This window comes from Theropithecus gelada, chromosome 6 (assembly GCF_003255815.1).
Source record: "Theropithecus gelada isolate Dixy chromosome 6, Tgel_1.0, whole genome shotgun sequence".
Classification (NCBI taxonomy): Eukaryota; Metazoa; Chordata; class Mammalia; order Primates; family Cercopithecidae; genus Theropithecus; species Theropithecus gelada.
The window spans coordinates 99781021-99808072 of NC_037673.1; positions in this window are offsets into that span (position 1 = coordinate 99781021).

The following is a 27052-nucleotide window of genomic DNA, read 5'->3' on the forward strand; positions in this document are numbered from 1 at the left end:
CTTCTGCATACTGCTGTATCCTGACTCCCAATATTTATTTGCATTTGAGGATCCCTATAACCAAACCACCCTGTTAACCTGGACAGTTTTACCTCAGGGATTCTGCCCCACTTGTTTGGTCAGGCATTGTCAAGAGACATCTCCAAGTTCCAATATCCTCAGGTTAAAGTTTTATAATACATAGAAGACATTCTCCTCTGTGCTCCAACTGAGGAAATGTCTAAGGTAGAAAGTAAGGCTTTTCTTAATTTTCTGGCTAACAGAGGATATAAGGTTTCCAAATTTAAAGCTTAGCTCTGTCAGACATCAGTGAAGTACCTAGGCCTATTCTTGTCAGAGGAGACCAGGGCATTGGGTGAAGAAAAGATTAGGCCCATTTTCTCCTTTTTCCTTCCCAAAATCCTCAAGCAACTGAGGAAATTCTTAGGCATTACAAGATTCTGCAGACTATGGATACCTGGGTATGGTGAAATAGCTTGTCCCTTATATCACCTAATAAAGGAGACTCAGACAGCTAAAACCCAGTGTCTAATTTGAGAACCAGAGGCTAGAAAGGCCTTTGACCAACTAAAACAAGCCTTGCTTAAGGCACCAGCCCTTAGTCTTCCTATAGGGAAGATGCTTAATATTTATGTATCAGAAAGAAAGGGAATGGCCTTGGGAGTTCTAACACATGCCTGAGGTCCAGTCCAGCAGCCTGTAAGCTACTTAAGTAAGGAGCTTGATTTGGTAGCCAAATGATGTCCAGTCTGCCTCTGAGCAGTTGCAGCAGTAGCCTTGCTGGTACCAGAGGCTACTAAGTTAACCATGGGAAAGAACTTAACCATTTATACGCTGCATCATGTGTCAGGAGTGCTGCCAGTGGAGTGTCTGGATAACAGACAATTGCCTCCTCAAGTATCAAACTCTACTATTACAGGGATCTGCATTCCAATTAAGAACCTGTCCCTCCCTAAATCCAGTCACCTTCCTCCTAGAGTAAGGTGGGGAGCTTGAACATGGCTGTGAACAGATAGTAGTAGAAACCTATGCAGCCAAGGAGGACCTCAAAGAAGTCCCCTTTGAGAATCTAGACTGGATTTTCTTTATGGACAGAAGCTATTTTATAGAACAAGGGACACTTAAAGCTGAGTATACAATAATTACTCTTAATGATATTCTTGAGAATGCACCTCTCTGCTAGGGTACAAGTGCTCAATTAGCAAACTAATTGCCCTCACAAGGGGAGTCAGATTAAGCAAAGGAAAAACAGTTAACATTTATACTGATTCTAAGTATGCTTTACTAGTCCTCCATGCCCATGCCACTATCTGGGAAGAGAGCTACCCACTCCTTACAGCTAATGGGTCTGCCATTAAATATCATCAGGAAATTAATAGACTATTATCCTGTTTTCCTTCCAGAGGAAGTGGCAGTAATATATTGTAAAGGCCACCAAAAAGTGATGGATGAAGTAACTGAGGACAATTGGTTGACAGACTAAGCAGCTAAATCAGTAGCAAGATGGTCCCAGATTTCTGATCCACTTGAAGGCTCACTGATCTGGGTGGGCCCCATGAGAGAAATAAAACCTCAATACACTTCCATGGAAATAGAATGGGCCACCTCTTGGGGATATATTTTTCAGTCCCCAGAATGGCTACAGTAGGAGGATGGCAAGCTTTATCTACCAGTTGTCAACAAATGGAAAAGTCTTAAAAGCCTTTACCAGACCTTACACCTAGGTAAGGATAAAACCTATCAATCAGCCCGGAGATAGTTGTCAGGTAAAAACTTGATACAAATGATTAAGCAGGTGGTTAATGCTTGCAAGACCTGCCTAAGAAATAATCCCCTTAACAGACAGCTTGTTGCTCCAGGAACCCAAAAAGCAGGAGGCTACCTGGGGAAAGACTGGCAAAGGGATTTCATCCATATGCCAAAGACAAAGGGCATCCTGTACCTCCTAGTATGGATAGATACTTGCACTAACTGGGTAGAAGCATTTCCATGTCAGACAGAGAAAGTCTCTGAGATAAAAAAGAACTAATTAATGAGGTAATTCCTCTCTTTGGACTCCCTAAGTACCTCCAGAGTGATAATGACCACTTGGCAGCTTCCCTTCAAGGCAGCTGTCACCCAGGGATCTCAAAGGTATACTGTATACTAGGTATACCGTACCATCTTCATTGTGCTTGGGGCTCACAATTCTCGAGAAAGGTAGAAAGAACAAATGATATTATCAAATGGCACCTCAGGAGATTCACTCCCCTCGACTACCCTCCCTGCCATAGCCCTACTACGTGTTAGAAACACCCCTTCAAAGCTAGGCTTGAGACCCTTTGAGAGGATGCATGGATGGCCTTTTCTCACTGATGATTTCTTGCTAGACCAAGAAACCTCTGTTTTGATTAAACACATAACTTCTTTGGCCTATTTCCAACAGAAACTGAAACAACTGTCAGAGGCTCAATCCTGTGAACTAGGGCCACGTCTGTTCAACCCAAATGACCTGGTGCTAGTAAAGTTACGTCCTTCCCCTTTTCCCTCTATAGGCCCAGATTGGCAGGGACCTTACACCATACTTCTTTCTACTCCTATGGCAGCAGAGGTCACTGGAATAGACTCTTGGATTCATTACACCCAAGTGACTCTTGGATTCATTACACCCAAGTGAAGGCCCGGAAAGCTGATGGAACCACCTCTGTCAACCCAGAAGAGCACCCAAAGTACCAATGTAAAGAAATTAGGGGCTGGGCATGGTGGCTCACGCCTGTAATCCCAGCACTTTGGGAGGCTGAGGTGGGCGAATCACGAGGTCAGGAGATCGAGACCTTCCTGGTTAACATGGTGAAACCCCATCTCTACTAAAAATACAAAAAATTAGCCAGGCGTGGCAGCGGGTGCCTGTAGTCCCAGCTACTCGGGAGGCTGAGGCAGGAGAATGGCATGAATCCGGGAGGTGGAGCTTGCAGTGAGCCAAGATCGCGCCACTGCACTCCAGCCTGGGGGACACAGAGAGACTCCATCTAAAAAAAAAAAAAAAAAAAAAAAAAAAAAGAGGTTAGGGATTAGGGATTTCAAGCTAAAAGCTATAAAAGATATGTGTTAATAATTAACCTCCCATGGATATTCTCTTTATATTCTTGCCTAAGCTTGTTGTTCTTACGTTTGTTCTGTTCTATAACACAGGGTACAATGTTGTTTTCAGAATGATTACTTCTGTAATCTTTGGCATTAGTTTCTCTCCTTTTTAACTCCTTTTTGTATAATATACTTATTTGATCCATGCATACTGAACCTTATAAAACTTGTTTCTTCTCACCTAGAGACTATGAAACTCCAACCAGTCAGGCACCAGAGCCTCAGACGATGGCTCCCTTTTGCCAGGGATGCTTAGGTAGACCTCTGGGAGGAATCCAACTACTATTTTCCCAAAAGCAATGCCCTCTGTCAGCAGGAAGTAACTAATAATGGTCATTGTCCATATTCTAATAGTAGTTAGATGTGCCTCTTCAGAGAGAGAGAATATGATAGAGACAGGAGGCAGAGAAATTCTAGGCAGAAAAGGAAGGGGTCCCTGGCAAAGACCCCACCCTCATGTTTGGAACCATGGACCAAAGTGTGAACTTTACATCCCTGTTTTCCTGCTCAAATATTGCCTTTTTCAAAACCACCCCTGGTTTTGGGCACCCTGTCCCCAATCCTGTGCCCATTAAAACCCCAGGCTCTACTGGCAGAGGGCAGAGAAGAGGATAAGAGAAGAAGCAGGAGAGAAATAGTTTGACTTCAGAGGGACAGCTTGATGGTGAGACTTCAGGGGAAGAAGACCTTCCTGCTCCATCCCCTTTCCAGCTTCCCTTCCCACTGAGAGCCACTTGCATTGGCAATAAAATCTTCTGCATTCACCACCCTTCAATTTGTTTGTGTGACCTGCTTTTTCCTGGACGCCAAACAAGAGCTTGAGTCATGGGGACGGACACTAAAGGCTGTCAGACTGACCTTCTATCCTTGTTGGTGGAGAGCAACCACCTCATGTGAAAAGGCAGAGTGCTCACTGAGCTGTTTAACACTTAAGCCATCCATGAATGACAAAACTAAAAGAACGCACTGTAGCACATGCCCTCTGGGGCTTTGGGAGGGTCATGCGTACTCTCCCCTAAATTCTGCCATAAGGTCCGCAGAGTTTTGCTCCTGCCAGTGCCCATAAACACTCGCCCTGGCTTGTGCACCCACTCACCTGCATGCTTCCCCTTCTGCAAGGGGTTGAGAGCTGCAGGCTGAGTAGCAAGATTCCCCTGTTGGAATACCTATGATAGGGTCAGGGAAAATTTCCTGTTTCAGGAGAGAGAGGTCTTGGTCAACTACCAGATGCTTGCCACACTTACCACATTTCCACAGATTTTATTAGGTAGATATAAATAATATCTATAATTAGATATTATCTATCTAGATATATAGATAATTAGATATTTTCTAATTATCTAATTATGATATCTATATGTTATATACATCATATATATCTATATCTTACATAATTATCATAGATATTATTTATAATATCTATAATTAGATACATCTATAATTAATTAGATAATATCTAATTATAGATATTTCCAGCTACATATACATACATACATAGCTATCAATATATCTGTGTACATATGTGTATATATAGATATAGATATTTTTATCTATATATCTATGTTTCTATCAATGTATCTAATCTATCTATCCTATTGTTATTTCTCTGAAGAACTTGACTAATATAATACACTCATCTTCAAAATTATATCCAGAATGGTGATCACATCTCATCACTACGATTGCCAGCATTCTGGAGCATGCTACCATTGTTTCTCATTTTCTATTTGCCCTAAGAATTACTTCTGTGGGATTTAATCAGAAGTAGGATTAAATGGTTGTTTTAAAAATAATTTTCTGGCCAGGGGCAGTGGCTCACACCTGTAATCCCAGCACTTTGGAAGGCCAAGGTGGGTGGATCACAAGGTCAGGAGATCGAGACCATCCTGGCTAACACGGTGAAACCCCGTCTCTACTAAAAGTACAAAAAAATTAGTCGAATGTGGTGGCAGGTGCCTGTAGTCCTAGCTACTCAGGAGGCTGAGGCAGGAGAATGGCGTGAACCCAGGAGGCGGAGCTTGCAGTGAGCTGAGATCACACCACTGTACTCTGGCCTGGGCAACAGAGCAAGACTCTATCTCAAAAAAAAAAATAATAATAATAATAATATTAATAAATTTCCCCAGTTTCACCAGGGAGTGTGGATTGGCAGACCTCCTTATACTGTCAGGCTGGAAGTTGATTCCCTCTTCCCCCATGTAAACTTTTGAATATGCTATTTTTAATTACAAAAATCTTTTTATTTTTTATTATGTGATTTTCTTATAAAGCTTCTCAACAATATAGACCTTTGTAAAAATAATATAGTCAAACTCCTCTTACCCTCCAGTCAATTCCATGCCCTAGGATAAACTACTGCTAAGTAAAGTAAATAAATAATTTTTAAATGACATAAATTGAACTTGACAGTAACAGGTATCTTCTGTAAACTGCATGTGACACAGTTATTTCAACCCTTCTAATATCAATTCTGTAGTTTTCAAGTAGCATAACTTATAGGCCAAGCTGTGCAGAAGACTTAATCTGTGTTAATTGTTTCTAGCTCTGGCTTATTTCTGAGAAAGGAAAATAAATCTTGGGGTCCCAAATCACTAAGCTAAAGGGAAAAGTCAAGCTGGGAACTGCTTAGGGCAAACCTGCCTCCTATTCTATTCAAAGTCATCCCTCTGCTCACTGAGATACATGCATATCTGATTGCCTCCTTTGAAAATGCTAATCAGATACTCAAAATAATGCAAATTTGTCTCTCACCTACCTGTGGCCTGGAAGCCCCCTTCCTGCTTCATGTTGTCCTGCCCTTCATTTGAGTTGACCCATCTCTTTGCACAGAACCAATGTACATTTTACATATATTGATTGATGTCTCATGTCTCCCTAAAATGTGTAAAACCAAACTGTTCCCCTACAACCTTGGGCACATGTCGCCAGGATCTCCTGAGGATGTGTCACAGGCACACGTTCTCAACCTTGAGAAAATAAACTTTTTAAATTAACTGAGACCTGTCTCTGATATTCAGGGTTCACATTTCCATAAACTTTAATTAAATCCAGTGTTCAATTCCCAGAACTCATTGTATCTGAACCACTGCAGACATTTGATAGAGTTGAACACACCCTCTTTCCTGAAACACCTTTCCGCTTCCTTTCGGACTCCTAAACCTCCTAGTCCTCCTTATACTTCTATGGCTGCTCCTTCTCAATCAGTTGTATTGGTTGCTACTCTTTTCTCTGACCTAAGAACTTTGCAGTCCTGAGTTAGATCTCTGAATCTCTTTTCTGTCTATGCTTAAATCTTTTCTGATTTTCAACCGGACTGATAACTTTAAACGTTATCTATACACTGATGATTCCCAAATGTGCAACAACAGTTAGACCTCTCCTTAAGCTTCAAACACACGTATCCAAGATGCAGGCTCTTAGTTACTAACGAGAATCTCTAAATTCATGTAGTCAAAGATGACAGCCTGATGTTACGCTTCTCCCCAGTCTGCTTCTCTCACAGCCTTCTCCAGCTCAGTAATCAACAGCATCGTTCTTCCAGGTACTCAGGTCAACAATCATGGACTTAACTTCTGTCAAACCCTATATTCAATTATTTAGAAAATTTTGTTACCTCATTGTGGTGGTCCAATTTATGTGTCAACTTGACTGGACTAAGGCATGCACAGTTATCTGGCAAAAAAAAAAAAATATTTCTGGGTGTGTTTGTGTGGGTGTTTTTAGAAGAGATTGGCATTTGAATGGGTAGACTGAGTAAAGAAGTTCCACTTTGCCAATGTGGGTGGACATCACCCAATCTGTGAACAGCCAGTTTCACTCACGTCTGTGTGAAGAGACCACCAAACAGGCTTTGTGTGAGCAATAAAGCTGTTTATTTCACCTGGGTGCAGGCGGGCTGAGTCCAAAAAGAGAGTCAGCGAAGGGAGACAGGGGTGGGGCCGTTTTATAAGATTTGAGTAGGTAGTGGAAAATTAGTCAAAGGGGGTTGTTCTCTGGCGGGCAGGGGCGGAGGTCACAAGGGGCTCAGTTGGGGAGCTTTGAGCCAGGATGAGCCAGGAGAAGGAATTTCATAAGGTAATGTCATCAGTTAAGGCAGGGACTGGCCATTTTCACTTCTTTTGTGATGGAATGTCATCAGTTAAGGCAGGAACAGGCCATTTTCACTTCTTTTGTGATTCTTCAGTTACTTCAGGCCATCTGGATGTATACCTACAGGTCACAGGGGATATGATGGCTTAGCTTGGCCTCAGAGGCCTGACAGCCAGAATAGGACAAAAAGGCAGACGAAGGATGAATTCTTTCTCTTTACTTGAGCTGGGGCTTCCATCATCTCCTGAGTTTGGACATCACAGCACTAGACTCTCTGGCCTTTAGTCCTCAAGACTTATCCCAGGAACTCTGCACCTCTGTGTTCATACTTTCAGACTCAGATTGGGAGTTATATCCTCTGGTCTCAAGGTTCACAGGTCCTCAGACTTAACTGAATTTCCTTCATCTTTATCGGTTTACCAGCTTGAAGAGGGAAGATGGTGGAACTTCTTGGCCTTGATAATCATGTGAGCCAATTTTCATAATAAATCTTTCTCTCTGTTTCTTTTCGTTTCTTTCTCTCTCTCTCTCTCTATATATATACAAATATTTGTGTCCATATATTAGCTATACATATAGATACCTATATCTATATTTGTATCTATACACAGTATCAAATATATCTGGATTTGTATATATAGATGTCCTCTTTATATATGTATGTATACATATTCTATATATCAGGCTGTCAATATATCTGTAAACGTATGTATATATAGATGAAAATTTCTATATCTATGTTATAGATAAAATATCTATATTTTTGTTTCTATCAATCTGTTTATATCTATCTATTCTATTGGTTCTATACTCTGGAAAACCCTAATACAATACACTCATCTTTAAAATTATATCCAGAATGGTGACCACATCTCATCACTGCTATTGCCAGCATTCTGGAGCATGCTGCCATTGTTTTTTTTTTTTTTTTTTTTTTTGAGACGGAGTCTCGCTCTGTCACCCAGGCTGGAGTGCAGTGGCCGGATCTCAGCTCACTGCAAGCTCCGCCTCCCGGGTTTACGCCATTCTCCGGCCTCAGCCTCCCGAGTAGCTGGAACTACAGGCGCCCGCCACCTCGCCCGGCTAGTTTTTTGTATTTCTTAATAGAGACGGGGTTTCACCGTGTTAGCCAGGATGGTCTCGATCTCCTGACCTCGTGATCCGCCCGTCTCGGCCTCCCAAAGTGCTGGGATTACAGGCTTGAGCCACCGCGCCCGGCCACCATTGTTTGTCTTTTAGATTATTGTAACAGACTTTTAATTAATTAATCTCCCAAAAGTAAACAGATAACATACTAAAATATGTTAATTAGAAAGTTTATTTATGAAGACATTTTATAAAGGTATGTGTAGTAGTCTATTCTCATGCTGCTAATACAGACATACTCAAGACTGGATAATTTATAAAGGAAAGAGGTTTCATTGATTCACAGTTCAGCAAGGCTGGGGGGGCCTCAGGAAACTTACAATCAGGGTGGAAGGCAAAGGGGAAGCAAGTCACCTTCTTCATAAGGCAGCAGGAAGGAGAAATGCCTAGGAAAGGGGGAAAAGCCACTTTTAAAACCATCAGATCTTGAGAGAACTCACTCACTATGTTGAGAATGGCATGGGGGTAACTGTCTGCATGATTCAATTACCTCCCACCAGGTCCCTCCCACAACATTTGGGGATTATGGGAGCTACAACAAAAGATGAGATTTGGGTGGGGAAACAGCTAACCCATATCAGTATGAGTATAAAGAGAGTGGAACTGGAAGTAGTGGCAGTAAGGCTATTTTCATTTCTGGTCCTGGATACCTGTGAATGTCATCTTATTTGAAAGTAGGGTCTTTGAAGGTGATTGAGTTAAGATTTCTTTCAGGGTGGGTTCTACTTTAATATGACTGGTGCCCTTATGAAAAGCAGAAATTTGAACAGATATATATGTACAGATGGAAGAAAATTGAACACACAAAGAACCAAGAAAGTTACAAGCCGAGAAACAGCTGAGGCTATAAGGAACCTAGGAGAGAAGCATGGAACAGATTTCCTCCAGAGCCTCCAGAAGGAACTATCCTTGTTGATGCTTTGATTTCAGACTCCTGGCCTCCAGAATTGTGAGACAATAACTTTCTGTTATTTAAGTCACTCAGTTTGTGGCACTGTGTTATGACAGCCCCAGGAAATTAATACCAATGAGAATGTGACAAACCCAGGTTAGAGAGTTGAATACATTTAGCAGATTTGAAAGTGTCACTGACCTTTTATTAAATAGTATAACCTGCCATAGGCAAACTCATGGGGTAAAGCAAAGGAAATAAACTCTGACCTCATTCTGCTGCCTCCCTCTGATCTCCCAGGTTCTCCTGAAAGTTGCTGATGTAGTGCATACAGGTTTGCTTCCTAGGGCAGAGAAAAGGTGAAAAGGGTGGAAGGTGCTTCTGGAAAGCTAAAAGGCAGTTTTATGAGACACTTTCTAACTAGTTCCCTTCATCTTCTCTTTTCCTCCTATTGCTTATTCTCAACACAGGATCCAGAGTGATGTGGCTAAAATATAAAAACAAACAAATAAACAAACAAACAAAAAATGAAAGACATGTCACTCCTCTGCTTAAAACCCTCCCAACACAAATTTAATCCAAAAGCCCTTAGAAGGACCTCTAAAGTCATACCTGTGTGGCTGGTCATTGCCTCTTACCTTACCTCCTAGTATCCTCTCCCTTGTTCACACAGTTGACCTGGCCTCCTCACTTTATACTTGCTCTGTTTGAAGTCCTTCCGCAGATGTCTACATGACTTCCATTCTCCTTTTATTCAGGTCTTTACTCAGTAAGCTGTCCTCAGACCACTCTGTCTAGCATATTAAACCTGTATTCTACAAACACATTGCCTATTCTCCTCCTTAACATTTATCATTATCTAAAAAGCTGTGTATTAACTGAAGGACTGCCAATTTTGGTCTGGCATATAAAACGTTTAGAGGTTGCCATTCCATCCTAACAACAAAATGCTGAACAACTTACAAAATCAACAACTCCTCTTAGGTCTGTAAGAGAAGTGAGGTTATAGGGCAGACCATTGTCCCCAAAATTGGAGAGACAGAAAAGCAAATACAGAGAATCACAATTTTTGTGAATATTGACAAATTAATTTTATATTTTACAAGGAGAGGTTAAAAAATCAGGAAGATCGGCCAGGTGCGGTGGCTCATTCCTGTAATTCCAGCACTTTGGGAGGCTGAGGCAGGTGGATCATGAGGTCAGGAGATCGAGACCATCCTGGTTAACATGGTGAAACCCTGTCTCTACTAAAAATACAAACAATTAGCCAAGTGTAGTGGCAGACACCTGTAGTCCTAGCTACTTGGGAGGCTGAGGCAGGAGAATCACTTGAACCTGGGAGGCAGAGGTTGCAGTGAACAAAGATTGCACCACTGCACTCCAGCCTGGGTGACACAGCAAGACTCAAAAAAGTCTCAAAAAAAAAAAAAAAAATCCAGAAGATCTAGCACAACATTGAAAAAGAACGAAGTCAGCAGACTGACGCTACTCAACTTCAAGGCTTATTATACAGCTATGGTAATCAAGACAGTGTGTTATTGGCAAAAGAATAGACAAACAAATAAGTAGAATGGAATAGAGTCCAGAAATAAACCCACATAAATACAGTCAACAAACCTTTGACAAAGGAGTGCTAAAATGATGTCTATTTTAAAAAAACTATATATTTTACTTATTTATCCCGTTTCTTGTCTCCCTCCTCCACTGGAAGCCCCTTCAAGGTAGAGCTATTTGTCTATCTTGTTTACTGTTGAATTTCCAGTGCCTAGAATAGTGCTGGGTTCTGGGCTCTAATACATATATGTTGAGTGCATGAATAAATGCCTTCCCTTTTTGTTTTTCAATCTTATGAGTTTAATCTTCTTTAGTTACTGCAATTATTTTCAAGTCTATTATTGCTACCATAAAATTTTCTGGTATAAAGAGATACAATGAGACAGATGGCTTTCTTGTGGTTGATATTTAATGACTTGCTTTAATGAATGGTGAATCCCTAAAATCCAAATGCCTGCACAGATCCTGTACATTCTATCTTTCTGATAGGCCTACAACATTTCTTGATAACAAGCAATGAAATTTCAAAGGAATTTTATGCATATTTTTCAACTGGAGAGCCATTTTGTTTTTAGTTTCCCTTTCTTTTCCATGCCACCTTATTCAAGGTAATACAATATGTTCCTTAAATGTAAGCAATGATGGCAGACGGTATTTATTGTTTTGTCTAGAGCTATTTTGAAATATTTAGTCAGGGACACACATTGCATTTTAGCAAACATTTCTTTTGGAAGAAAACTATAAACATCAAGTACCACCAAATTGCACTGTCAACTCTATGTATAACTATAAGGAAAAAATAATGCTGTTTTTATTGTTATTCTTTTTATAGATTTGATATTATGGATCCTGGGTAAATATGTTATTACCAAAAGCCTACAGGAGTTGACTGAAATATTCCTATTCTTTGCCAGGTTTTAGACTTCAGTATAGATTATTATACTGATTTTTGTCGCCAGTAATCCTGGATATACTTTTCTTCTTCTCAGTGCTCTCATTTGTCTTTTGTCTTTTTTATTCTAATACAAATCACTGCCATGTTTTAGACTCACTGTCAGTAAAATGTAGATCCTTATAAGTCTCTCATAGTGTGTCTGTGCAAACATTCAGTCTTTTCAAAGGTTACATTATGTGTTCTTCATAACAGCAAGAGAATGTGAATTAGAAAACACAACGAAAACAGCTCTCAAGTAAATTTTATAACTTTTAAATACATTTTTGATGGCTTACATTTTACCAAGATTTGAAGTTTTCAATGAAATTCAGAAAATCTGATAGTCATATGGAATATTAAAATTAGCTCTTGTTATGGGATAAAAGTTGTTTATTTTAACAACAAATTAAGATTAGTAGGTCATGAAAGGTCCATATTCTTATACTAAGCCAACTTTTTTTGATAGCATAACAGTGTTCCTAACAGTGTTTTAAACAAGACAGCTTTCTCTGAGGATGAGAAAGAAATTTTGATTTTTTTTTTTTTTCTAAGCTCCCCTTCTTCCCTGATTCTAGCCTTCCACCAGTTTCCTTCAATTCCAAGTTGTTTGTCTATATATACTCTATAAAATATTTTTTCTCTCTATAGTTCTGGGTAACCATAAATGCCAGGGATGTATTTTGCATACTCCTTCCATGCATTGCTCGTGCACGCGCGCGTGTGTGTGTGTGTAAAATTTGAAACAAAATTTTCATCAGTTCATCTTTAAACTTAAGAGCAATCTATGTAAAATTAAAAGAGATATGCTTATCTCTTAACATCTTTGACTGGGTTTATTTGGTTTAGAGAAGTTAGGGTGGGGTGCTCAGAATGTTGTTTGAATTGAAATCTGAGATAAGATCCTTTTCTGTGGTCTCCAAGACACAGATGGAAGCACAATCACATACTGAAAAGCTTTCTTAGGGCTATGACCTTCAATGTCTCTTCAAAAGATGAAGCAACTAATTTAAAAATAAAATGCAAATATTACCTGTTAATTTTGTGTCATATATTCATGTATCTTTCTGAAAAAAAAAGCCACTTAACTGAACTCAAATTTTGATAGAAAAATTACTTAAACCAGTGTAAATATTGGCATACATTGGAATACATCAAGTTCTTTTAAAGTGAATTGCTGCATTGCGCAGGTCTTAAGAATAAAATAGGAAAGAAAAGAGAAGTCTTTACTTTTTGAAATACAATATTTAAAAAAAATAATAATATGAAACTAGACAAACAAAAAGGAGCTCTATTTAGCCAGCAGTAGATCCAATCAAACTATTTTAAAGCAGTTTTCAGAGCAAAGATTTTGGAAGACATTTATTCTTCTACATATTTTCCAGTTATCCTTTAACTTCAAGGATACTGCTTGCTGCTTCAGAATAGCTCTGCTGAAGTTGTGGGGATAGAGAGGGTATAGAGAAATGGGCATGATTGCTCATTGCAGGGCTAAGTGGCAGCTTAAGACTTAAAGGCACACATTTATAAAGTTCAGAGCTTTCTCAAGTGTCAGTTCGCATGTACTTGATGTAGTAGCTCAGTGAGGAAGCCAGCTGGCCTGCAATCATACTAACTGCAAGATCAACGATTAATACCAAAGTGTTCACATATTCAAAAGAGAAGTTTAATCCTGTGAAATCCCTTACTGTGCTGCTGTCAAGTTTGATTGGGGATGACAGGTGCCATAAGAGAGCCTCTTGACTAAGAGCAAAAAGTTGTACCATGATAATGAACAGAACATGCTTGAAAAGAACAAGAGAAGAAAAGAAGGGTGGGTGGTGGCAGGAAGATATCTGAGGAGAAGTCTCTCTTGAAATGTGAAGGTTGCAAGCTGTTCTCAAAATAGAGAAAACATAGAGAATATTTGTGTATACACTTTAAAAAATCTTCTGCCAGAAAATTAAAGGTGAGATAAAACATTTAGTTTTGCAACAGATATTTCTTAATATGGATATATCATGTCCTCCATTTTGGAGCAGTACAAGAAAAAATAGAAGTAAAGTATGCTGATAGATCTTCATCCCTATAGTGAAACCATGTTTAAACTTTTGTAAAATAGGGTTAAGCATAAGCACTTTGGATAATTTTAAGGTTACTATTTTCTTTTAAAATAACATCCAAAGTATATAGAAACCCATACAGAAATGTGGCAAATTATTTCCCTATATTTCTTTCCATCAACTAATATACATGCCACTTAATAGTAGTTAATGTAGCATAGAGCTCAACAACAACAATGACAACAAAATCACTTAGCAATTGAATACAAACTTCTTCAAGCCTCAGGGCTGTCATCTAAAATTTGAAATAATAATCCAGGTTCTTAAAGATCCTATGAGGCTTAAAAGAGATAACAGATATAAATTAAAATGTTTGGTGTAGTGTTTAGCACATTCCAAGTGATTAACAAATGATAGATACTACTGTTATTATTTGAGGAAAGAGTAAATTAAAATTTCAACTTAGATGTCAATTATAATAGATAGATGATAGATAGATAGATAGATAGATAGATAGATAGATAGATAGATAGATAGAATAGATAAAGAATTCCCAAAGAAAGGTATGAATGGTTTCAAAGTATGCCAAAAGTACTCCTTGGGCAGCTCTAAAATTCAAAGGAGATAATAAAAGGGCTAAAGGAAGAGACACTTTTGAAGAGATTTATTGTGACATAGTTGCTGAACTGATATGACTCTCACTCATTCCTCTTTAAGGGACAGGTTGAGGTGTTCACTTCTAATTTCAATTCTTGTGTGCACTCCCTTTAAGAAGACAATTCTGAAAGCTTGGCAGGTGCCCCAGGAATTGTGGGAAAATACTGGTAGGGTTATCTGTACATGTATGAAGTATCTAAAGGATGGAATAGCCCAAGGCCACAGTGTAGAGGGAGCTACTGATTAGGGAGCAAGAGATCAACCTGGTAATGGTGGAGAAAAGCGCAATACCTCCAGAGATGAGTTGTGCAAAACCCAGTGAGAATGCAGGTATTTGTTATATGGGATCTTTCCAAAATGCCTTCTGTCAGAATGTCGGGTGCCTAACAAGAAAAGTCTGTGTAGGTGGGCCCTAGAGGAAACCTGAAGCAGCCACCCAAGGCAAAAGTGCTAGGGTAAGAGGAGTCCATCAAGGCATTTCTAAAGAATCTCCCAAAATGCCCTCAAAGGAAAAAATCAGAATTAAACAGTAGCCATGCTCAGAGGCTGTAGAATTCTGTAATTACAAGGGTCAAATAATAAGTTTACATACTTCTTTCCCTCTTCCTTTTCTCTGTTTCAATCCCAAGGAGCCAAAAACCACATGTATCAGTCAGATTAGGTGACTTGCAACAACAAACATATCCTAAATCTTATTGGCTTAAAACAAAAAATTAAATTTTTAATTTATGTCTTATACACTTTACAAGTCAGCAGGAAGTCTCTGCTTATTACAGTACTTGGAAACATAGATCAATGAAGCTGTACCTACATAAACATTTCAGATTATACGGAAAAGAGACTCAGAAGGATCTCTTATCAACAATTAAATGCCAACACTTTATCACTCATAACCTGTCCAGAACTAGCCCTGTGGTCCACCCAATCACAATAGTTCAGTAAGAACAATGCCCCATTATATATAGAAGATTGAGAGTGAGCAGCAGTTGATAAACATCACTAACAACTGCCATAACCTGCCATTTGACCAAAATTAAAAATTTATATACTCTCTCTTTCACAGTCAAAACACACTACCCTCTTCCCCACAGATACAACCTCAAAGCCTTACCTAATTCTAAAACTGCTGGGGGATGATCAATAGTCTCAGTATCAGGTCTGATATGTTTCCTCTTGACTTTGAGGCCAATGGAAAAAATACAAGTTCTCTGCTACCCACACAGCCAAAATACAACAATGAAACATGGACAGAATAACCACAGGAAACAATCCTATTTGTAAAATGTCTGGCCGATAGCAGACTTACAAACAGATATTTTGTTTTATTTTATTGTTATTTTTATTTATTTTTTAATTATTATGATTATACTTTAAGTTCTAGGGTACATGTGCACAACGTGCAAGTTTGTTACATATGTATACATGTGCCACATTGGTGTGCTGCACCCATTAAATCGTCATTTACATTAGGTATATCTCCTAATGCTATCCCTCCCCCCTCTCCCCTCCCCACAATAGGCCCCGGTGTGGGATGCTCCCCTTCCTGTGTCCAAGTGATCTCATTGTTCAATTCCCACCTATGAGTGAGAACATGCGGTGTTTGGTTTTCTGTTCTTGCGATAGTTTGCTGAGAATGATGGTTTCCAGCTGCATCCACGTCCCTACAAAGGACACGAACTCATCCTTTTTTATGGCTGCATGGTATTCCATGGTGTATATGTGCCACATTTTCTTAAGTCAGTCTGTCACTGATGGACATTTGGGTTGATTCCAAGTCTTTGCTATTGTGAATAGTGCTGCAATAAACATACGTGTGCATGTGTCTTTATAGCAGCATGATTTATAATCCTTTGGGTATATACCCAGTAATGGGATGACTGGGTCAAATGGTATTTCTAGTTCTAGATCGTTGAGGAATCGCCACACTGTTTTCCACAATGGCTGAACTAGTTTACAGTCCCACGAACAGTGTAAAACTCTTCCTATTTCTCCACATCCTCTCCAGCACCTGTTGTTTCCTGATTTTTTGATGATTACCATTCTAACTGGTGTGAGATGGTATCTCATTGTGGTTTTGATTTGCATTTCTCTGATGGCCAATGATGATAAGCATTTTTTTCATGTGTCTGTTGACTGTATGAATGTCTTCTTTTGAGAAGTGTCTGTTCATATCCTTTGCCCACCTTTTGATGGGGTTGTTTTTTTCTTGTAAATTTGTTGAGTTCTTTGTAGGTTCTGGATAATAGCCCTTTGTCAGATGAGTAGATTGCAAAAATGTTCTCCCATTCTGTAGGTTGCCTGTTCACTCTGATGGTAGTTTCTTTTGCTGTGCAGAAGCTCTTTAGTTTAATTGGATCCCATTTGTCAATTTTGGCTTTTGTTGCTGTTGTTTTTGGTGTTTTAGACATGAAGTCCTTGCCCATGCCTATGTCCTGAATGGTATTACATAGGTTTTCTTCTAGGGTTTTTATGGTATTAGGTGTAACATTTAAGTCTCTAATCCATCTTGAATTAATTTTTGTATAAGGAGTAAGGAAAGGATCCAGTTTCAGCTTTCTACTTATGGCTAGCCAATTTTCCCAGCACCATTTATTAAATAGGGAATCGTTCCCCCATTTCTTGTTTTTGTCAGGTTTCTCAAAGATCACATGGCTGTAGATGTGTGGTATTATTTCTGAGAGTTCTGTTCTGTTCCATTGGTCTATATCTCTGTTTTGGTATCAGTACCATGCTGTTTTGGTTACTGTAGCCTTGTAGTATAGTTTGAAGTTAGGTAGTGTGTGCCTCCAGCTTTGTTCTTTTGGCTTAGGATTGTCTTGGCAATTTGTGGTCTTTTTTGGTTCCATATGAACTTTAAAGCAGTTTTTTCCAATTCTGTGAAGAAAGTAATTGATAGCTTAATGGGGATGGCATGGAATCTATAAACTGCCTTGGGCAGTATGGCCATTTTCACAATACTGATTCTTCCTATCCATGAGCATGGTGTGTTCTTCCATTTGTTTGTGTCCTCTTTTATTTCATTGAGCGGTGGTTTGTAGTTCTCCTTGAAGAGGTCCTTTACATCCCTTATAAGTTGGATTCCTAGGTATTTTATTTCTTTGAAGCTATTGTGAATGGGAGTTCATTCATGATTTGGCTCTCTGTCTGTTATTGGTGTATAAGAATGCTTTTGATTTTTGCCATTGATTTTGTATCCTGAGACTTTGCTGAAGATGCTTGTCAGCTTAAGGAGATTTTGGTCTTAGGCAATGGGGTTTTCTAAATATACAATCATGTCATCTGCAAACAGAGACAATTTGACTTCTTCTTTTCCTAACTGAATACCCTTGATTTCTTTCTCTTGCCTGATTGCCCTAGCCAGAACTTCCAACACTATGTTGAATAGGAGTGGTGAGAGAGGGCATCCCTGTCTTGTGCCAGTTTTCAAAGGGAATGCTTCCAGTTTTTGCCCATTCAGTATGATATTGGCTGTGGGTTTGTCATAAATAGCTCTTATTATTTTGAGATACGTTCCATCAATACCGAATTTATTGAGAGTTTTTAGCATGAAGGGCTGTTGAATCAACGAGACAGAAAGTTAACAAGGATATCCAGGAGTTGAACTCAACTGTGCACCAAGAGGACCTAATAGACATCTACAGAACTCTCCACCCCAAATCAACAGAATATACATTTTTCTCAGCACCACATCACACTTATTCCAAAATTGACCACAAAGTTGGAAGTAAAGCACAGAGATGTAAATGTAAAAGAACAGAGATTATAACAAACTGTCTGTCAGACCACAGTGCAATCAAACTAGAACTCAGGACTAAGAAACTCACTCAAAACCGCTCAACTACATGGAAACTGAACAACCTGCTCCTGAATGACTACTGGGTACCTAACAAAATGAAGTCAGAAATAAAGATGTTCTTTGAAACCAGTGAGAACAAAAATACAACATACCAGAATCTCTGGGACACATTTAAAACAGTGTGCTGAGGAAAATTTATAGCACTAAATGCCCACAAGAGAAAGCAGGAAAGATCTAAAATTGACACCCTAACATCACAATTAAAAGAACTAGAGAAGCAAGAGCAAACACATTCAAAAGCTAGCGGAAGAAAAGAAATAACTAAGATCAGAGCAGAACTGAAGGAGACAGAGACACAAAAAACCCTCCAAAGAAATCAATGAATCCAGGAGCTGGATTTTTGAAAAGATCAACAATATTGATAGACTGCTAGCAAGACTAATAAAGAAGAAAAGAGAGAAGAATCAAATAGATGCAATAAAAAATGATAAAGGGGATATCACCACCGACCCACAGAAATACAAACTACCATCAGAGAATACTGTAAACACCTCTATGCAAATAAACTAGAAAATCTAGAAGAAATGGATAATTTCCTGGATACTTACACTCTCCCAAAACTAAACCAGGAAGAAGTTGAATCCCTGAATAGACCAGTAGCAGGCTCTGAAATTGCAGCAATAATTAATAGCCTACCAACCAAAAAAAGTCCAGGACCAGAGGGATTCACAGCCAAATTCTACCAGAGGTACAAGGAGGAGCTGGTACCATTCCTTCTGAAACTATTCCAATCAATAGAAAAAGAGGGAATCCTCCCTAACTCATTTTATGAGGCCAACATCATCCTGCAACCAAAGCCTGGCAGAGACACAACAAAAAAAAAGAGAATTTTAGGCCAATATCCCTGATGAACATCGATGAAAAGATCTTCATCAAAATACTGGCAAACCGAATCCAGCAGCACATCAAAAAGCTTATCTACCATGATCAAGTGGGCTTCATCCCTGGGATGCAAGGCTGGTTCAACATACGCAAATCAATAAACATAATCCAGCATATAAACAGAACCAAAGACAAAAACCACATGATTATCTCAATAGATGCAGAAAAGGCCTTTGACAAACAGATATTTTAAACGCTCCCTTTCCTGATGATGAGGAATAGTTTAGGCCCTAATTTTGTACCCCCACTCCCACTAAGAAACCCTTAGTGTTCTCTGTGATAGGTACCTGGGTGGTATCTGACCTGTGTCTTTTACAGTATTCTTTGATAACAAAGAATACTTCTTGGAGTTAAGCAGATTTTGCAGCCTGTAACTTGCCAACGTGTGGTGGGAGACCCAAAGCTCGTTTTCAGTCTTAAGCACTCACAATTTCTTTTAAACAAGGCTGATGGTTTTTTTTGTAGTAGTAATTTCCAAATGACTTAGGAAATTTCTGGAGATGAGAATATAATCAATTTGGTATCAGTCATTTCAGTCATTTCCATGTTGCAATAGCCATATCCTCAGTTCTTCTCTAGATATATCTCTAACATTTGCTATATTTCTTTTTTTATTTATTTTATTTTTTTACATGGAGTTTCACTTTGTTGCCCAGGCTGGAGTGCAGTGGCCTGATCTCAGCTCCCTGTAACCTCCGTCTCCTGGGTTCAAGTGATTCTCCTGCCTCAGCCTCCCAAGTAGCTGGGATTACAGGCACGTGCCACCAAGCCTGGCTAAGTTTCATATTTTTAATTGAGACGGGATTCCACCATGTTGGTAAGGCTGGTCTCCAACTGCTGACCTCATGATCCACCCGCCTTGGCCTCCCAAAGTGCTAGGATTACAGGTGTGAGTCACCTCGCCCAGCAGATTTGTTGTATTTCTATGCTTTTTTCTACTCTCGATTATTTCTTTCTCAAGAATTAACTGTGGGCATTTTGAGCTTTTTATACATCTATGTGATAGCAGCAGGAGGCAGACAAACGCCTAGGCAGATAGGGGCATGTTCCTGGTGAAATTCCACCTTGAAGCTCAAAAAACAGCCTGAAGACTGGAAGACTGGACTGCTGGTCCCAGATGAAACTCGCCACCCAGAGTGACAACTTCTGTTCCTGTTTGCCTCCTGTTTCCCTATTGATTTTTCTGAATAAGGCCTTTTAACCAATTGAATGTTGCCTTTTCCAATACTACCTATGGCCTGCCCCTCCTCTATTCTGAGCCCATGGGTGCCCAGGACTACCCGGGACTGAGCCGCATTGGGGGAACTTTTCAGTCTTTGGGTAGGGGGACCACCTCCGCATCCCCTCTCGCAGAAAGCTGTTTCATCACTCAATAAAACTCCCTGCCTTGCTCCCTCTTCAATTGTTAGCATATCCTCATTCTTCCTGGATGCTAGATGAGAGCTCAGGACCCACTGAATGTGGGTACTCCAAAAGGCTGTCCCATTGCCCTTTTGCCCTTGCCAGCAGAAGGCAGCTGCCCCATGCAATGTGGCCAGGGGCCGACTGAGCTGTTAACACATCAGTGTCCATCTGGCTGTGGACAGCAGAATTAAAAGAGCTAATTAGCACACTAACACCCCCGCTGGGGCTTCGGGGTTGTGGGTACCCTTGCCTGGGTGCTGCCACATTCCCCTTGAGGTGATATGCCTGGTCTGGCTGTGAGCCCCGCATGGAGCTTGATCCTTTGTCGGTGCTTAGAGTGGCTGGCCGGATCCTGCACTCACTCGGGCGCTCCCTCCCACAAAGGACTGAGCATGGCAGGCAGAGTAGAGGGGACACCCCTGCTGCAAGTCTGGTGTAGAGGCTGGGAGAAAATTCTTGTGTCATTTGGGAAAGTCACACATTGATCTTATATATCTGAGTCATGTTGTCCAATTCAAAGCAATTGAACACCACATTTTCAACTGGATCTTTGACCTAAATCTAGTTAAATTTATTTTGTGATTTTAGCAATACATGTGAGGACTATGTTATTGATTTGATTCTTGCTACAAAATTAAATTTTAATTGTCATTGTTTCCTCAAAGATTTTCTCGGTTTAATTTTTTTCTAGTACGTGATGAAAAGCAGTTGGATTTTCATATTTCAGCCCTGAAATTTCCCAAATTTCAGGACTCTCCTGATTTCTTATTCCTGTTCTAAAAGCAGCAAATTATTTCCTGACAAACACCTTCCTTGCAGTAAGTTGCCAAACTCAGTCAATAACTCAGTCAACAACAACCAAAACACACTGGTAATATTTTGTTTTTTAACCTTTTCCCTTCAAGCTAATATCAGTTTCTCTATTACTTGTTACCTGGTCCCTAAACCAGTGCCACATATTTCTAGTCAGGAGAGGTTACATTGTTCCTGTGTAATGACAAAGTCCAAAATATCAGTAGTTTAGTAGAACAGGCTATTTTTTTGTTTCTATTACATTTCCCTTGTGGTTAGTGGAATGGGAAGTGAGGATAGGAAGGGAGTGTCTTCTCAGAAGAGACCTAAGTGAGTAACTCTCTTAAATGTAGCTGTTCACCCAGTCCAAAGGAGAGATTTTTGGAGGGTTCTTTATCAACCATTATATATTCTGTTACTTGACAGACTTATGCCACTTCCTACTTGCAGCTCATTGGCTAGAATTATTGACACAGTTTCATCCAGTCACAAAGGGGCCAGCAAATGCAGTTTGCTCATGTGCATTCGGGTGGAAAACATCATGAATGGCTGAGGCAACATGGTTGTTACCAGAGTTAGGAAAGAAAAAGATCATGAAACCAACCTCCCAAGCGACAGGTAGCCTGCTCGATGTTGACCTCTGCCAGGGAAGGAGATAATATTTAATTGTAAACAATGTTCAGAGTTTTGATTATTGCATTATATTGAGATCACCCTAAGTCAATTGTGTTTTATGACTCTAGATGACATTGGACTGTTTATTATCTACTAGCAAGAAAAAATTATGGATCTATCTATAGTTTTCATCCGGTGGCCCTACTGGATAAATTTCAAGGTGACAAAAGTGAGACAAAAATTTTCCTTCTGATGACAAGGGTTGTACCTCTTTGGGCATTAAATGAACATTTAAATCACCATTAAATGTCCACCTCCATCATCATCATCAGTTGCACTTATGTTTAGGAAAGCCTTGGATTGGTGAGCACATCAGCTCAAGCTCACCTAGCTGTCATCGGTCAATAATCCATAAAGGAGAAGGAAAAATTTCCTCCAGAATCAAAACCCATACCTGGCTCTTTGATTGAAAGTACCATACAACAATTCATTTTTAGAGTTTTTTTTTTTTTAATTCCCCAAAGCACTCTGTCTCAGGTTGCAAGCACTACCAGGTGACTTCGGCAAAATTAAGCTAAAATATATTTAATGGGTGGACATGAGGCAGCTCACAGGGTTTTAATGAGGGCTAGAGAACTAAACTCAAAACAGATACGAAAAGGAAGCTGTAGAGACTCAATGGCACTAATTGTTAGGTTGTTTCTACATTGTTAGGATGGATAAACAAATTCCAAATTTTCTCTTGTCTTAGTCACTCCCCTAATGATTCGATTTCTGAGGAGAGAGAGAGGGTTGATTGGTTAAGCTTAGTTTGCTGGCATGCCCACTCATTCTTTACCGTATCTTTGTGGTGAGAAGAATTCTGTAGTTTTAATGGAAGAAGTCTCCAGGATTTCAAATTTTCTCTTCTTCTCTTGGTGGCAGAGTGCAGCACCTTATGTTACCATTCTTAGGAACAGTGATATTGGTTGTGTGGTAGCTGTAAAACAAAACAAAAATGCCTGTAATCAGTTCACCCTGTTATATGAATGTAAAATATTTGAAGAATATAACTTTAATAATTTTTTCCTTAATGTAAAGAACAACATTTTCAGGGAAACATTCTGGGAAGAATTTTTGGGTCAATAACATGCTTCCTAGGTAAATTATCAACAATAAGGTACAAAAAGACATGCTTGAAAAAAATGATAAAATCATCTTATCTAAGCCACTTGATTCTTGATCCCCTCTTTCCTGGTGTTGTACTCTGCTTTGAAAATCAAGCAGAGTAGCAACTAAAAGTTTCAGACTTTATAAAGACATGTCTTTGGCAAAATTTCCTGCTCTGTCCCCAGATATAGTCATTCCCTAGATGCTTGTTACCTAATGTAATTTCCTCAATGCAAATTAACTGATTTATTTGAGCCTTTCCCTGACACTGACTATTAATTCTTGGTGGAGGCGAGGCCCTGAGGTTGGTAATGTGATGGTAGCGGAGGGAGTGAATTATGACTGTGTTGATTTCTTGGAGCCTTCTATAACACGTTGAAGGATTATTCAATGCCTTGTCATTACAAATAAGCTAGTACAAAACAAAGAAGCAGTATTCAGTCCCTCTATAATATAAGTATTAGAGCTAACATGGTAGAATGGGGGAAGTTCTAGAAAGAAAAGAAAACTATGTTTTCTGTCTGCATGAAAGACAGCAAGAAAAAGCTACTTTAACATGCATTGTGCGTTAATGTTTTCTGTGCACTTCTCTGTCTACACATAAAAAATTAAACCTTTTGACTGGTTAGCAGTTGGCCATGATTCATTTTTATTCGCCACTGTCCATAACTGGATTAAATAATTACAATTTGTCTTACCATCTGAGACTCTCCCTGACATGTGGATGCCTCTGCCCTGCTGCTCACTTATGCTTAAGTTTGTATCTGCTCATTAACTGATTTGTCCTAAAAATAACTTTGAAAGTCTCAGTTCCTGAGCTGTTAGCCATTAGCCTACAAAGCTAAGGTTATAAAATCAGCATCTGGCTAGAGCTCAAAAAGCTGACTCTGTTCTCATTTTTAAGGCTAAGATAAAGAAATGTATATTTAAATCTGTTTCTAATTAGCTCTTAAACTGTAAGACACTGAAGGCTATCATGAAGGAGGTGTCTCATTGCACTGAAGAGTTTGTTACTTCCTTCCTGGCTTCAGAATTCATTAAGGCATCTCTCTTAGACATGTGAAAGCTACCATCTCTTGTCTATCCCACAAAATCTCAAGGTAAAATACCTAATAATGGTACTCTGCTTTGTCGTTAAATATTTCCATTCAGAAGGGGTTTTGCATTTTTGAGAAATAAACTTATCAGCCTGCTTTAACTTGATTTAATTCTAGATGTTTCAGAATCACTGCATTTGGGGGTGCCAGAATTTATTTGATAATATTTGCATTTCATCTTTAAGTATTTACAAGTTTGACTAAAACAATTCTAAACTTTCTTAGTAAAAGACAATTCAGAGATAATTTCATGTATATAAATATTCTAGAGAAAAGAAACATTTTCTCTTCTCCTATGTTCACATGGGGGCATAATGGGTAATTTCCTTTCTGAAAAAGAAGCAAAACTACTTTATATTTTAATACTAATTAATTAGACATTTAATTCAGTTAACAAAATAGACTGGTTAGCAAAATCAAGCTGTGGGGAAGAGTAGAGGACACAGTTTAACAATTTGAAGTATTAGAGTTTAAAGTTAAATTGTATAACATTTTGTATGTCTTCATCCACCAATTTGTCACTTGTAGTTTGTACAATTGTTGGTTCACAAAACATTATTTTGTATTCTAAACTATGTGAGGACAGACATCTTGAAGTGCTTTTCTTTTTATATCTAGCAAATAACTTAGCATATATAATGAATGAGATAAAAATGCTTATTAATGGTATGCATATTCTATAATTTTTAATAAACTATCATCCCAAATATTTATAGAATTCTCATAGTGTGTCTCTTTTTGTCTTCTCAGACTGTTTATCTGAACAAAATATAATACAAATATGCAATATGAATTTTCTTCCTAAATCTCAGTCACCTCAGGTTAAATGACATTTCAAGCAGACTATAACTATTTTTATTATTTTGTTGTTCCTTATTATTGTTATAAAAATAAAGCATAAGTAATATAAATTAAAATGTTTCAGAGAGATGCAGTGAAAAGTGAAATTTATACTTAAGAAACACGACGTCCCACTATACTGATTAGTACAATAGCCATCAACAATATTTTGTGTTTTTTTCAGAAAGTTCACAAGTATGTACATGTAGCTGTAACTATTGTAGACATATAAAGGAAAAATACATACACATATAATATGCATAAAGTACTGTTATGGACTGAATTGTATTCCCCCACAAATTCATATGAAGACTTATCCCCCAGTGTGCTTATACTAGGAGACTGGACCTTTGGGAGGTAATTAGGTTTGAATGAGGCCCCGAGGGTGGGGCCCTGGGATTAATTACTTTATAATAAAGAGGCACCCGAGAACTTGTTTGCTTTCCTTGTGCCATTTGAGAACACAGCAAGAGGGAAGTCTTCTCTTTGGAAGTCAGGAAGGAGGCACTCACTAGGAACTGATTATGCTGGCAACTTTATCTCAGACTTTCAGCTTCCAGAACTGTAAAAAATAAATTTATGTTGATTAAGCCGCACAATCTATGTCATTATGGCAACCCAAGTTGACTCAAACAGGTGTGATATAAAGGGGATGTATATGTCCCTTGAAAACTACTTTTGCATTTGAAAATTTCTGTCCAATAACAAAACTGAGAGATCTGTTGATATCAACATATATGAATATAGTTAATCACTGATCAGGATTCTGTCATACAAAATTGTGATTTAACTTACCAAGTTCCTATAGATAAATATGTCCATTGATTCTGGATCGCAGCTATTACAAACAACATTTTAGTGTACATTCTTATAGGCACATATGTGAGTAAAGCAGAATATATTTCTATGATAAAATCCTAGAAATGCTTCTATAATTCTATCTAAATGATTCTATGATATAATCATAGAAATGATCATCTGGGTAGATACCCAGTAGTGAGATTGCTGGATCAAATGATGAATCTACTCAGTTCTTTAAGGAATCGCCACACTGTTTTCCATAGTGGTTGTACCAAGATTTTGGTGCACCTATCACTAGAGCACTGTACCCTGCACCCAATGTATATAGTCTTTTATCCCTCACCTCCCTCCCACGCTTCTCCCTGAGTCTCCAAATTCCAATGGTTCCTTCTTATGCCTTTGTGTCTTCATAGCTTAGCTCTGACTTATAAGTGAGAATATATGATGTTTGGTTTTCTATTCCTGAGTTACTTCACTTAGAATAATGGTGTCCAGTTCCATCCAGGTTGCTGTAAATGCCATTATTTCATTCCTTTTATGGCTGAGTAGTATTCCATGGTGTATACATATGTGTGTGTATATATATAATTTTCTTTATCCATTTGTTCTTTGATGGGCATTCGGACTGGCTCCATATTTTCACAATTGTGAATTGTGCTGCTATAAACACATCTGCAAATGTCTTTTTCATATAAAGACTTCTATTCTTCTGGATCAATACCCAGTAGTAGGATTGCCAGATCAAACGGTGGATCTACTTTTAGTTTTTAAGGTATCTTCATACTGTTTTACATAGTTATTGTACAGATTTACATTCCTACTGCAAGTGTAACAGTGTTCCCTTTTCATCACCTCTAAGACAACATCTATTATTTATTTTTTAATTATGGCCATTCTTGCATGAGTAAGGCGGTATTGCATTGTGGTTTTGATTTGAATTTCCCTGATAATTAGTAATGTTGAGCATTTTTTTTTCATATGTTTGTTGGCCATTTGTCTATCTCTTTTTGAGAATTGTCTGTTCATGTCCTTAGCTCACTTTTTGATGTGATTATTATTATTTTTTTCTTGCTGATTTGTTTGTTTAAGTTACTTGCAGCTTCTGAATACTAGTCCTTTGTCAAATGCATAGTTTGCAAAGATTTTCTCCTATTCCGTGGGTTGTCTGTTTACTCTGCTTAT